The sequence below is a fragment of the Dreissena polymorpha genome, chromosome 3, assembly GCF_020536995.1.
Source record: "Dreissena polymorpha isolate Duluth1 chromosome 3, UMN_Dpol_1.0, whole genome shotgun sequence".
Lineage (NCBI taxonomy): Eukaryota > Metazoa > Mollusca > Bivalvia > Myida > Dreissenidae > Dreissena > Dreissena polymorpha.
In genome coordinates, this window is record NC_068357.1 from 146621050 (window position 1) to 146637382 (window position 16333).

Sequence of the window (16333 nt, forward strand, 5' to 3'; positions counted from 1 at the left end):
TTTTTAGACACACTTTGAACCGCGGTTCAAACTCTTGAACTCGGGTTTAAGGAATAAATGTGCAAACGGCACTTTCAACTCGGGTTCAAAGTCTCTTAACCCTATAGTTAACTGTTAAATAATTTATGTGCATTCCGCGTGTCTTAACCCCAGTTTAAGACTTTAAATCGCAGTTTAAGACTTTGAACCGCAGTTTAAGACTTTGAACCGCAGTTTTAAGTCTCTTAACCCTATAGTTCAGAGAGGAATTAATGTGCAAACGGCACTTTGAACTCGGGTTCAAAGTTTCTTAACTATATAATTAACTGTTAAATAATAAATGTGCATTCCGCGCCTCTTAACTGCAGTTTAAGACTTTGAACCGCAGTTCAAAGTCTCTTAACCCTATAGTTAAGAGATGACCAATGAAGTCGTGGCATTTACCTTCTAATTGTGGTTTAAGTTCCGCTGATTGGTTGTCTCAGATAACAGATTTGTATCTATTTTAGAACACTTTGAACCGCGGTTCAAAGTCTTGAACTCGGGTTTAAGGAGTTAATGTGCAAACGGCACTTTGAACCCGGGTTCAAAGTCTCTTAACTATTTAGTTAACTGTTAAACCGTGGTTTAAGGAATTAATGTGCATTTCGCTTGCCATAGAATCATTTCTGAAAGTACGGTTGATATTCAAATGCATTATTTTTCTCTTTCCGGGATATTGTTTAAGTATGTTGATACTGCATTAACAAATATAAGTGTATGTGCAGTGAAAACACCAAAAATAAACAACGATTGCGATAGACACCTATAAACATAGCATATACTGTTAGATGCGCTTAATATCACTTTAATGATGTAAATAACTATAGAGGGATTACCTTAGTAGGCTGTTTTTCAAAATTGTTTACCACTATTTTAAATAAACGCATTGGAACATTTTGCAATGCAAACGCTATTATTTCGGATGCGCACTTCGACTATAGGAAAGGCTATTCAAATGCTGATGCTTTTTTATACTGATGTCAATTGTTCAACATTATTTAAATGAAAATAATCGTTTGCATGTTATATACGTCGATATGTTAACATGTTTTGATAGTATTTACCGAAATGCATTATGGTTGAAAAAATTTAAGTTTGGTATACAAGGCACATCCTTAGAATAGTGAATGATATGTATGCACATGATAAGTCACCTATCAGATCATGTTAATCTTATTCAGATTGTTTTAGTTATACTGTTGGACTGAGGCAAGGGGAGGTAATGCCGCCGATTTTGTTTTCTTTATTTGTTGAAGACATTGAACTTCACCTAGAAGATAGCGTTAACTCTGGTTTGAATATAGATGATATTGTGTTGATTGTACTATTATTTGCTGATGACATGGTTATTTTAGGCAAGTCAAACTGAAGTTCAAACACCTTTAGATAACTTATACGTACATTGCAATTCTTGAGGGTTAAATGTGAACACTGCAAAAACGAAAATAATGGTATTTCGGAAGAGGGGTGGATTAAAAGAAAACGAAAAATGGGTAAACAATGGTAATGATATTGTTGTTGACAACGTTAACTATTTAGGTACAGTGTTGAATTAAACTGGAGGTTTTTAATGAAACAAGGGGCAGTTTGTAGGTAAAGTCCTTAAGACCATGAATACATTATTGTCTAAATGCAATCCATTTGACATAAAACCGAAAAGATTTGCCAGTTGTTTGACTCTTTTGTGGGTTTTATATTAAATTATGCTTCAGAAATATGGGGTTTCACGAAGTCTGATGATATAGAACGTATGCATTTAAAGCCTAAATAACGTTCAAAATCAACGAAAATTTCGTAAAGTATTTCGTAAAATAAAGTAAACACCTAAACAAACAGTGTTCCTTATAGCAATAGCCACAATTTCAACACTAGATGGTATGGTTACATAGTTTTTTGAAGAAACAAAATGCTCGTTTTTATTTATTTGTGACACGATTAATTCCATTTTTAATTTCCCGCGAATATATCTATTCATACGACACACGACCACTAAAATGGTACCATGTTAGTGTCCATGTGTCGTATGGATAGATATCGTTGCGGGAAATTAAAAACAAATTAAGTATGCAAAACAATAATCAAAACGAGCATTTTGTATCTACAAACATCTACTTAACCAGACCACATCTGGCGTTGAAAATTCGGCAATTGCAATAAGGAACACTCATTTATAATTGTTTAACTTTATTTTACGTAATACTTGACGAAATTTTCGTTGATTTTGAGCGTTATAGAGGCTTTACAATTTTGCGAACGCTTGCTACAATTGAAAATAAATACATGTAATGGTGCTGTTTATGGAGAATCGGCTATATATCCTCCTTCACTAGCACATGTATGTAAACAGGTTTGTTAAAATGATTCAATATTTGTTTTAAATTCGGAACAATTAAAATATCAAAATGCAGACTGTATACAAACAAGCCTTGAGTGATTGTAATAAAGGTTATACAAACTGGGTCTCAAATGACAAGAACATGTTAAATAATTATGGATTTGATTATGTATTTGAAAAAAACAAACGTTGTAGAAGTTACTGTATTAGATATGTTTAAAGTTTTTAAACGCTGTTCGGAATATGAAACATATTTAGATTTACTTCGTATATGTCTGCGATTCTTTTTGTAAGATTAAAAGTCTCTGCATATTCTTTGAGAATCCAAACTGTAAGATACGCCAAAAATAACATACCACGAAATCATCGTTATTGTTTATGTTGTAATGACTTGGATTTAGAGGATGAATATCATTGTTTATGTATAGACCATGTTAAACTGATTTAAGGAAAACAAATTATAAACCGTAAATTTTATATAAACCCATTCCACAAGTTATGAGTTTCATTTGACAAATCAATTTATTTATATTGTATGTAAATATATCAAAGAAGCTCTTGTGTTAAGTAATGCGATTCTAAAAATTCTGTTAACTAATTTCATTACCGCTTTTATATTTTATTAGTATGTGTTTTCGTAAGTGTCCGTTTTAAGTTATGTAATATAATTTAGTTATGCCTAGTAACGTGACAGAAAATGATATGTTTTCTTTAGTATGAAGAAGATGTACTCTGTCTGTCTGTCTGTCTGTCTGTCTGTCTGTCTGCCTGCCTGCCTGCCTGCCTGCCTGCCTGCCTGCCTGCCTGCCTGCCTGCCTGCCTGCCTGCCTGCCTGCCTGCCTGCCTGCCTGCCTGCCTGCCTGCCTGCCTGCCTGCCTGCCTGCCTGCCTGCCTGCCTGCCTGTCTGTCTGTCTGTCTGTCAATGGTTTTTACATATTCATAACCCAATAGACGTAACACAATATTGGCTTTAAAATACAATTAAACGATAGAAATAGTTATTAAGGACGGAGTTTTCCTAAAGTGGTTGTATGACTATAAATTGTGAATATTGCTTTTTGAGCTTAGTTCAACGATAATTTGGGTTTGAACAATAATCCTATATATTTATAAACGGAAGTGGTATTTATTTTCGTACCACAATATGTCCATACGTTCGTAATTGCCTAAAGCTCTGCTATTTCTAAAAACAATTATATCAGTTTTATCTCAATTAATCTCCATTCGCACGTGTACAGCAATATCGTCCGCATTCACACTGAAGTTACGCAAAATTTTACCCAACCTAATGTATGATTAATTAGTATATTTGAGCCGTGTTCTGCGAAAGTTGGGCAAATTGCGTGTGCGTAAAGTGTTGTCCCAGATAAGCCTGTGCAGTCCGCACAGGCTTATCAGGGACGACACTTTCCGCTTTCATGGTATTTTTCGTTTAAAGGAAGTCCCTTTTTACCGAAAATCTAGTTTTAGCAGAAAGTGTCGTCCCTGTTTTGCCGGTGTGGACTGCACAGGCTAATCTGTGACGACACTTTACGCACATGCATTATGCCCAGTTTTCCCAGAACAAGACACATTTATACACCCACATCCTGCAGGTTAGGGCGGGGCTATTTCTGTGGAATGGGATTTCAAAATAAGTTGGCACAATGTTAACCTATGGGATACTGTGCATCGCGCTCAAGAACCTTTTTAAAACTTTCATTGTCAAGGTTAAACCTTTGAGGTCAAACGGTAATACAGCCTTTCATATTCAACGTAAGGCTTATCCGTTCAATAAGTTGACCATGTATTGCAGGATTTCGAAGGAACACGTGTTAACCTAATTGTTTACCTTCAAGATGACCATAAGACGTTTAGGTCTAAGTTCATAACACAGAACATACTTGTCAAACTAAGCCTTGTCCACCCTATATCTTTACAATGCATTGAAGGATGTTGAAATAACTTGGCAAAGATGCTTTATAATACAAATGTACGATGTGCCGCGCGTAAGAACTTCAAGGTCAATGTTGGACTTGTGGTACTAAGGTAATAAAGCAACACGATATTCTCAAAAAATGGTTACCGATGATAATGTGACTATTAGGAATAATATCTATGCGAGGTTTTTCATAAAAAATCACATCAATACCTTTTAATAAAGATTCTACTTCAATATAATAATTCAAATGGCAGCATTAATTGTGAAACCTATGTATATATCAAAGTGGCTTTTTGCATTTTAACCACTCTTAGTGATATTTCGAGTTGTTGTGTGATTTTGTAGGTGTTAACAGACAATTCATTATGTTTTTCTCGTTGAAACATGACACGTTATCCTCAATGCATACAACGCATGACTTAATGGTGACTTCATGATCGACGGTTAGACTTATTTCTTCTTAATTTAACAGAACTTATGCAAAACGTGGGACATGAACTAACTGATAATAAATTAATTCCTTGTACAGAAAAAGTAAAGAAAATGTAAGCAATAAATATCTGTAAAAAAACTACCTTCGTTGAAATTAATATATATATATATATAATATATATATATATACGACATCGGAACATATCTATAGAGCAGATTTTCAAACATGATTATGTTTACTACTGGTTCAAGGAAGACTGGGTTACAAAAACAGAAGCTGGAAATAGTGTGAGTTAGGCCAGAATTTTTTAATAAAATGATTTTCGGACCCGCCGACTCCAATTTTTGACGAAACCAAAAAAAATAAATAATCTTTTTTTTTTTCGGATGCCAAAAGGTGGCTTTTAAACACGAAACGCTTGCCGGGTTTTCGAAAAAGTTCAAATGAGTTATAAATCATCATAATAAACCCAGTTTTAATTACCCACATTAATATGTGAACCTCCTTCATCGTGTACATGTGCTGGAATTTACCAACAGATACGCCATCATTGTTTGTGCAAGAAGTTGAAGAACGCTACAACGCTTTCATCAGCAAAGTCTGCTAATTTCCCAATAATTATGCAACCGCCAAATGAAATCCTGAATGGAATCGAGTTGTAAGTAAATATTTTATTATTTCTTTACAATTTTATAAAATTGATAGTATTAAAATGACTAAAAAATATTATGAAAGCAATAAGAAAAGAACGATTTTAATTTAACAGGTGATCGCAATGCGAAACCCATTTGCGCCTATCAACTTTAAACATTCCATATTTTACGCACAGAAACGGTCATATTTTAGAGATTAAAATTTTATGTGCTGTTTAATGTAGTTGTAGTGACGAATCTGTGCATATAATATGTGTTTTTTCGTTATTTTCTATGGGTACGAAACTTCGGTTTTGTTCCGAACTGGTTCGTACCAAAAGTTAAAAAATCGCAAAATCAACAATTTTAAAACGATTTCCAACCATGAATGTCCAAATAAAATTGTCAAGTTTATCGGGGTTATTATCGGATTAACAGCTCCTTAATGACATTGAACTATCAAGTATGTTATCATGGGATAAACTGTCACGAAGATCAATAATTATAACGATTATTAGGGACGCTATTTCTTTAATCAATACCATGACAAAAACACATGTAAACTTGTTTCAACAGGCATTTGTGTTTAACAGTTCCATTATTAAAATGTTCTGGGAACGATATATTTTAAATAAGATACCAACTATTTTTGAAATCAAAAGTAGGTCCTTCACTCGATGTACTATATTTCGGATATGTTAAAATTCGGACATATATAAAGGTAGTGACATTTATGTGTTGATTTGTTGTTTATAGTTTGTACAAATATGTTTTGTGTTATTTCAGACAACAAGAATGGATGGTGGCAATTATCCTTGGCCTTTCTGTCAAGAAATAGATGTGAAAAAATATTCATTTAATTGAACCTGGAAATCAACCACCACAACTAACAGAAAATTTTTGAACAAAAGGTGTTGTTTTAGAATTTGTGAAATTTGATAATAAACAGAAGTTGATGTATATCATGTCCAAATGACCAAATGTATAAACTGTTTAACAATTTGAATTGAGATGCTTTATTTTCTGATGTTTGATTTATTTTTCCTTCAGATGATATATATTTGTGTGATTCTAGGTTTTAATAAATCATTCTGAAACATATATGCAGCATACTGTTACATTATTGTTAACGTTATTATATTATGTTGGTTATCTGGTTAATCAAGTGGAAAAAATGTTATTTATATAAAAATAAAGCTTTTAATGTTAAGACTTATTAAGGTACTTATTTTTATTTATGTATTAACATACTTCTCAGAGAAATAAAAATATAGTAAATGCCATTATTCATTAATGCAGTTAGGTTTCTTAAATGATTGTCCTTATTGATTAAGTTTGAATTACGGGCGGTTTTCACACCGCGATAAATGCGACAACTTTTTTGGGCCAGTGAAACCCCTGAAAAGCGTTTAATTATGCTATTTGTATTTGTCTGCGGTATTGATTTTTACTGTGCAATAAACAAAAAATGTTTCTTTTAAACCTCAAAAGCTTATTGGTTGTTTGTTGAGATAAAGTATTTTTAATGCAACATTTGGATTCCGTGTGAAAAAAAACCATCAAAAAATCACCAAAAAGTTTATTATAGACAAGTGAAAAAATTGATTAACTTTTGAACTAGTTAAGATATTTTTAAAATTCAAACTAATTTAAAAACTGCACATCAAGGCCTACAGTCTGATTATGATCATTTTGCACATCAACATGTTTGAAAAAAATCACTGTGGTTGCTAAGTAAAAAGAACTTCATACCATAACATTTTTTAAATGAGTGCATATTTGGTAACCCATCTTTTTTTCCGTCCTCCTACCCGACACTTTTAGAAAAAATATCCGAAAATCATTTTAATAAAAATTTTTGGCCTTAAGATCTTTTTTTTAGGATGAACTTAATTGGTGAAACCCATCTATTACATGGCATAAAAATGGAGGCCGTTTTCTAATTATTTTTTTAGAATATGACCCGCAGTTTGATCAAATAAGATGATTGGCTTGCACCCATTTAGTGAAAACCTTCATAATAATTATAATAATAATAATAATAATAATAATAATAATAATAATAATAATAATAATAACAATAATAATAATAATAATAATAATAATAATTACTATATTTAACGAAGATAACACAGTAAGAAATAACTTCTTTTTTACAATGTGGTCTTCAAAAACACCGTATATATAAATATAACTCAACACTGTCTAGCATACTGCAGTCAGCCTTAAAATAATTACAAAAGCAACATAACTATAATAATAATAATAAATATAATGATAATAATAATAATAATAATAAATTATAGGCTTTTTATCGGTTGTTTTGAAAGTTGCTTTCTAAGAAGCTGTTGTAATCATATTTGTAATTATATTATAGTCATGTTCTAATGACTAACATTTGCCTCATAAATCAAAATGAAGGCTGTATTTTAAGCTAAAAAAGGAAGTTAAATCTTATTGGCAAAGAAGGGCCTGTCGTCGCGGCCCTCGCCTCGCTGCGCTCGCTTCTTCTTAAGATTTTGCTTAATATGATATAACAATTAGGCGTAACCTGTATAATGGAATCGTGCACCACCACATATTTTTATCAATTAAATAACCAAACTATAAGAGAATTTTATAACATACTTGATGTGTGAATTGTCCGGAAAATTTAATAAATTAACACTGTCAAAAATGACGCATGTAGCAAATGAAAACAATTTTACATCCAGCAAGTGCATATAGCTCTAGTTACGTTGAACTATACTTAACGTCAAAAACGAATTGGTATATTTTAACAAGACGCAATAAACAACTCGATGTTGTTTCTTTTTTTTCAAATTTTTGCATTTCTCTTGTCTGTTATTTCTTAATTTTTTTTCTGAAACACAAATAAATGAGAAGTGATCACAACAGTTCAACAATAAATAGGTCTTGATAAGTCGTGCAACGCATTGGAACCATGATAAACAGCAAATTTATCAACGTGTGTTCGTCATGCAACTAAATTATTGCGTAAATAGCCATCTAGAGTTAGTTCACATGTTTGGAATTCAGTTTCAACGTGAGGTACCTTTTTTTATACAATTACAGTAGGAAATAGAAGCTCGATCAAATGTGGTATAATCTTTTTGCCGATTTATTAGGACAATAGCAGAAAACAGCAGTAATATTTTATCAATTTTACAATCAACCATGAACACTATTATATTTAACTGGCCTATGACAACGTTCCTGAGCATGTATCTAATTGCGCAATCAGTTGTAGAAAGCAAAATAAATCATTGCTTGTTGTTTCCATGTGACGCAGAGAAAATATCAAAATAACGAATCAAAACTGAAAAGGGTCCGTGTATACCGTCGACTTAATATCCTAACGAAATTCCAATACTTTTAAAAAAAAGTAAAAATGAGTAACAAAGCATTGTTATTTTTAATATTATTTAACTGAATAAGGTCGAGATTTTCCGATTGCATTAACAAATGACAGTTGATCTGTATCATCAGATACATGCATACCATAACGACCACTTATGTTTTATCACTTTTTTGTGCTAGCCAACGAATAAGCTCTGTTTGCGATTTTTATGAATCAAACATAAGTATATGCGCAATAATCAGCTGTGTAAACAGCTGTGCCATTGCAAAACAAAAGTGTAAAAATTGTTGCCCAGCAAAATTAGATTAACTTAAAACATGTTTTCTGATAATAGAAGGTGTTATCCGCATGCCATCCGGCAATGTATTCCTGTCAGTTCGCGGTCAGTTTGTCCGGGAAACAATATTTCAACGCTATCGCGTTAACTTAGGCAAACTGGAATATATTTTGACAAGAAATATCTTAAATAAAGATATTTGGCCTATTAAATAGTTATAATGCACTTATGAAACATCAATCATAGTTTTATGTGTTAAATATTGACCAATATATATATAGCATTATTGTGATGACGCCAGCTACCAATCTTCACGCAGAATGGTCGTTCCATGCTCTCACATATATCCATGCAGAGTTGTCGTAATCAAGGACGACACTTTCCGCCTAAATTGGATTTTCGGTAAGGAGAGAATTCATTGAAACTAAAAATACCATAAAGCGGAAAGTGTCGTCCCTGATTAGCCTGTGCGGACTGCACAGGCTAATCTGGGACGACACTTTACGCACATGCAGTATGCCCAGTTTTCTCAGAACGCGACTCAAAGAGTCTATTATGTGCGCATTATGTATGTTGGACATAAGTGCATACAACAAAAAAGCGGACAGTACACGTTTTTCGTAATAAATAATTCAGGTTTTAGACATAGAAGGCTAACATTTGAGAAAAGTAAGCATTGGGACAAACTCTGGTTTTGCGCCGATTGAGCAATCGATACATAAATCGCATATATGTCGTTACAACCGAATTTTACCTTTTACCCACGTGCTCTATTTCGTGAGTCCATTGAACTTATATTGTAATGTAGTAAATCACCCCCCCCCCCAGTTGTTGAATAACACGAATTATATTAGAGGCATACGCAAAAACGTTTACTGGTTGTGTAGATATTACTTATGAAAGTAATTCTCTGCCGCCATTGAGTTTTTAATCCAAAATGAAGTAGCGAAAATTGAAATAAGTTTCAAGCCGTAAAGGAGAACTAAGATACATGACGTGAATATGTTGTAATTTTTAACACATAGACTAGAGCAGTAGCAGAAGACATTCGCCGTTGAATCCTTGACAAAGATGTCAGATTCAGCCCTGAAACAGTACCAGAACGGTCATTCTATACATAGATGGTGACGTCACTACGTTATTGTCAGTAAGACCGGTGTGTACACAATGCCAGAACGGTAACATAGGCGCTCGATGTCAATGTTTATATTTATTTATTTATTTTTATTATTATTATTTTGTTTTTAGTTACCCGTTGTTTATTATAATGCATACACATACTAAATCAATACAAATCTTCCGACAAAACGTCTGCTTAAAAAAAGTACGACTATGTACATAGAAATTGACAAGGTAAATCACTCGCCATTTTCTGAAGCAACGGAAGTGCATCATTATGCATAATTAAATCGCTGTCACACCGCTCGCTGATTGAAATGCGCGCGCAGGCCGGGAACCTCGCTCATTCTCTACCTACTTTCAGTTTCAACAGAAACATCCATAGACGATGTGATAAATCCTTGTAACTATTCTTTCACTCAATTATTGGGGCAATCAACAAATATATTGTAAATTGCATACACATGAATCATTCCTTACCAATTGTTTAACTTGATTTTGTCTGCCATGGTGATTTCCAGATAAAAAATCAGAACGTCAAAAATCTAATCTGGCGCTTAGTTGCACAGGTGGAAGTAACGTACCCATGATAGTATTTTTCATATATATATTTTTTAGGAGCCCAATATATTCAAATAAATATATAAAATCATGTTTAATGAGAAAAAAATTGACAAAGAGCCATGAAAAAAAATCCCCACCCTCTGATATTGGAATCATAAAAAGGTCATTAACTAGACTTTATTATAGACCTGTCTTCGCGGGCCGCAAAAATGTCAAAAATAGCTTTAATCCAAAGCATCCCTTGATCCTTCTATAGGCCATTGGACAACCTTTCAAAAAAAGTTAACTTCAAAAATATCTGTCCAGCCGTTAACTTACAGTCGGTCGAAAACCGAGCAATATTTCGAGTCTGTTTGTCAACCCGAATAAATCTTCTACAAACTTTCAAACAATATTTTTGAGTTTTTGCCCCTTAATCGCTAGCTCGCGTCCTATTCCTTTGAAACAACGAAGCGTGTCAAATAATGCATGCATATGCAACCACTTACCCCTAAAAACTTATTCCAAAATGTCATATTTTCTTTGCAACAACTGTTATAACTCTAAATTTGATTTACTTGAAAACGAAAGTAGCCATCGCTCTTGAACCCGGCTTAGCAGTGAATTACACTGACAGAGCCAGGCACATAAATATCCAATCAACAACAGCAACGATGTTTTTATAAATGTAAATAAATGAAAAATACTTATCATTCTGATTGTATTGGAATAAGTTTTTAGGGGTAAGTGGTTGCATGTGCATGCATTATTTGACACGCCTCGTTGTTTTAAAGGAATAGGACGCGAGCTATCGATTTAGGGTCAAAAACTCAAAAATATTGTTTGAAAGTCTGTAGAAGATTTATTCGGGTTGACAAACGGACTCGAAATATTGCTCGGGTTTCGACCGACTGTGAGTTAACGGCTGGACAGATTTTTTTAAAGTGAACTTTTTTTGAAAGGTTGTCCATTGCCCATAGGAGGATAAATGGATGCTTTTGATTAAAGCTACTTTTGACATTTTTGCGGCCCGCGAAGACAGGTCTATGATAAATTTTAGTTAATGACCTTGTTATGATTCCAATATCAGAGGGTGGGGATTTTTTTTTCACGGCTCTTTGTCATTTTTTTTTCTCATTAAACATGATTTTATGTATTTATTTGAATATATTGCTCTTAAAACAATAAATAACAAAAAAATACTATCCAGGGTATGTTACTTCCACCTGTGCTTAGTTGCTGTTATTGTGTATAATGAGCGAGGTTCCCGGTCTGCGCGCGCATTTCAATGAGCGAGCGGGGTGACAGCGATTTAAATATGCATAATGATGCACTTCCGTTGCTTCAGAAAATGGCGAGTGATTTACCTTGTCAATTTATATGTACATAGTCGAACTTTTTTTAAGCAGACATTTTGTCGGAAGATTTGTATTGATTTAGTATGTGTATGCATTATAATAAACAACGGGTAACTAAAAACAAAATAATACAAAAATTAATAAAAAAATAATAAATATAAACATTGACATCGAGCGCCTATGAACGGTAACATGAATCATCGGACAGCATGATCTGTTTCCATCCCCATAGGGTACTTCCCGCTCGTTGATTTGTAGAAAAAAAACACGAAAAGCCTTAGATTTAATTTATATAATTATTAATATCATATAACGATCTCTAATAAGCCTTCGTGTCAGGGAAATTTATAAATACATTAAAAAATGACATGATAATAAATATTATAAATTTGTCACACAAACTTAAACAATACATTGTCATGAAATCATACATCAGGAAGATAGTTTTGAGTCCTTAAAATATAACTAAGTAAGAGTTGTCAAACCGCAAAAATTTACAAAAAAATGCAATCCAAAACATTGAACCTACGCATTTAAGTGTGTTACTTTAAACCCAGTCTCTGTACTGCGATATTGTAATAAATTTGCGTTGTTTTACCCGTGTCACTTTCTAACAGCCTTGCTGACAGACGTCATAGGGCAGGTAGAGCGCATGCTCAGCGTAGAAAATAGAACCTGGCCAATAACCGCCCACTGTTACGCCTCCCATACATGCGCGTCGCTGTTGCATATACCTGAGCACACGCTTGCATGCAATGTATATTATACGGAGCGAGGCAAAACGCATGCATGTAACAATAGTATTGGCGACAGAAATATTTAAATGCCTCGTCTAGTTTACCCCACCCCTCCCCCAGTATACAAACCATGAGAGGAAATATTGCAGAAATAAAATATATTACGATGGATCGATACGATATTTTGGGTATTCTATAAGTGAAGATAAGATTCAGTATCTTTATTCATGATCGCTTCTCAAAGCTGATTTTTCAATGATTATTATTTCTATCAATCACTGCACTGCTAATTCCAACATCGATGTATTGAGCAGCGCACATAATAAGCGCTGCATACGTATGCCATATATATTAAATCACACGTGAGCGAGAAATCGGCTCACCCGTAAAATTTAAGGGGGAATACAAAATCTCATCCGCGATCTACTGTCTCGGAAAAAGCTCATCCTATTGTGTTCAAACTATTCAAAAATCGCTGTCTGTCATAATAACTGCTGTTTTTCTGTTGTGTATGCAGGCATATTTGAATTGTTATAAATATATCATTGTTTTGTACAAATGAAATCTGTCTTAAAACGAATTACTCGATCATTAATTCGAAACAAGCCAATTATGTGAGTCCTTGCAGAGAAATTCGTATTATATCGCATTTTTGCGTTCATTTTTTTTTTACCCCGAACGATCTCCGATTATTTGCGTAAAACTACGATAATGTGATGAAAATTAAAGCAAGGTATTTCTTCTTATATTTACCTACTAAGACCCAATGCCTCTTTAGCGTAGAGGTATATCAAATAAGAAATATACGAAGAAAGAACAGCTAATCAAATGTCGTATTTCTGTTCTAAAACCCTATTCGCGATAGACACATTTAAGAATATTTTAGTACAGTTTGTGAAAAAGGCGCTAAAAACCCATGTACTAACCATCCTTACTCCGCCCGAATTTATTTTCGAAATTGCCCTGCCCTTGTTTTTTAAGAGTGCACACATTATAACAAAAAAAAAACTGTAAATTGTTTGTGTTTTATTCCATAATTTTCATAGCATAATACAGATATATGAGAGTCATTAATATAAATCCATTCATCACATCTAACAGCGCGTATAAGATTCTGTTAAATTACATTATTTAAAAATATTATTTTTCGCAAAAGTACTCTGTCCACCAAATTTGTATTTGATTACCCTGTAATCCGTAGAAATAATGTATAACAGAGGGGGTAATCACTTAATAGTCAAGATGGCAACGTCCAAGCCGAGACAGTTATTTTTCGCCGTTGTATACCCTTAATTACCATTGTCTAATGTTTAAACGACGCTCACTTTCCAGCCATATCAGTAAAAAAGTGATGAGCGTTTGTTTTGTATTTTATATCTTATAACTCGACTTTACTCCCCGTAAATTTTCTTAATGGAGCCCTAATTAGGTCATCCCGCTAAGAAATTTCGCACCGAGTAAAGTCGAGATATAAAGCGAATATTACTATGAAATAAACGCTAGTAACTTTATTGCTAATATGGTTGGAAAGTGGGCGGAATTTAAAAAAGAATACAAGTAATAAAGGGTATAAAACGGCGAAAAATACCGGCCTCGGCATGGATCTCGCCATCTTGATTAACTCATCTGGTATATGTCGTATCATAATTTGCTGTTATTTTTTTCTATTCACTATTGATAAGTTTACGCTGGTCTCTTGTTTAATAATAAATTAGTTTGTATTTTTCTCAATATGTACGTGTAAATCTTCTGAACAAGGATGGTATATATGTTAGTGTTTCCTTTTGAATTGGCTTATTGTGGTCAGTAATATATAAAGGCCTATTTTAATTTACCCCACCCATACCCACAGAGAAGTGAACCACAAGAGTTAAAACTATTGCATATATGAAAGATATAACAATTAATCGATATGATATGGTGTGTATAAAATCAGTGAACAGACGATATATTATCTTTACATATGTATCTCAATCGCGATGTTTCTTCCATGAAAAAAAGTTCGGTGCCCTGTATTCAACATAGACCGTCGTGTTTTTGTCTGGAGAAGTAAAAACTCCAGCCCCTTCGAATTCGACGGAACTTTAAATAAAACCTTGAAGAAAGCAAATTGTCAGTTTTGAAATTACTTATCGTAATAGACATGATAGTGCTATAAACACTTCAGAATAGAGACTACGTTATAGCTAAAGCATTTGGGTTACTTAATAACTAATGATTAGAAATGGACAGTTGCGCTATTTAGAACATTAATATTATGGTCCTCATGTTCGTAAGACAACCATTAACGCAAATTTAATTGCGTTGCATCTCAGTGTTTTTTTTAACAAACCTACAAACAACGGTAAACAGGTTTACCGTCTGAAATGATCATGCGTTTCCCATGAACTACATAACTAACCCCACGCGCAAGATTGTTAATTGCGATATTGTTACCTCACAACATTCTCGTCATTTTTAATTAAAATTAATTATTTCCTCCAAAAATATGAAGACACGTTGGTTGCTAAAAGTAGGTGCTAGGGAACCTACATTTTTCTTATATAAGCAACAACAAATGCAATATTGTTTATTAGTTGTGTTTGCATTTTCGTAAACTTTGAATTTTTTATAATGGATCTTTTAACTTTGGGTAAGCGTTTTTTAAATAAATATCATTAAGTGATATACTATTAACCTGAATGATTTAATTTGAATTAAAAGTGATAGTAATGTCTATATATTTTACTGCCTCATTTTATAAATGTTTTATAACGTGGTTTATATAATTTCAAATGTATTATTCGTTCATATTTCGATATAATTGTTTTAAAATATAATGAAAACAGTTTAAATTTAATTTATTTTAAATTAAATTGTCTATTTAAAGAAGCGCCCATTAACTAGTACATTACGATTATTTTCTGTAAGTCAATGAAGCCTTAGTTGTACAATTTTTAATATTAGTTATGTCTGGGGTTTTCGTGTAAGGTACTGAAATACCTAGAAAATATCGTATGAAGAGTTCGTTCACCGAAACTATAACATATCGGTTAAGAACAATTTCCAATAAATAATATTTCCACATTTTATGTATTATAATTTGGTTCATAAGTAACTACACGAATGCGATCGGATGCGTTTTAATGTTTCCATTTTTGTTTCTCTTATTTTCCAATAACATTAACACTGATTAGTTGTACACCCCCACAGGAAGATAGCTGCTTCAGCTTAACAAACATGACAGGCAAATCGATATCTAAGAATGCATATAACAAGCGATATTCAATGACGTTGATAGTAAGAATAATTCAAGGAGTTTTTATCGTTTCGTGAAACTCAGATACCATGCGATGCCGCGCCATGCGAAACTATGTTGTATGTCATATGCGGCTAGCGTATTATGGTCTGGAGTTACCATGTCCGCTATACATGCGCGCAAGGTTTCGTAGTCTCATTTAAAGAAAAGATAGCTCTTAACCAGACTGTGTGATTGCACAGGCTGTTCAGTATCTACGCAGGGCGCATATAACATAATACCCATTTTCGCAAGGATGGATATACATTTTTTGAGTAAGTATGATAACTTGGAGAAAACATGTTTAACACCTTACTTA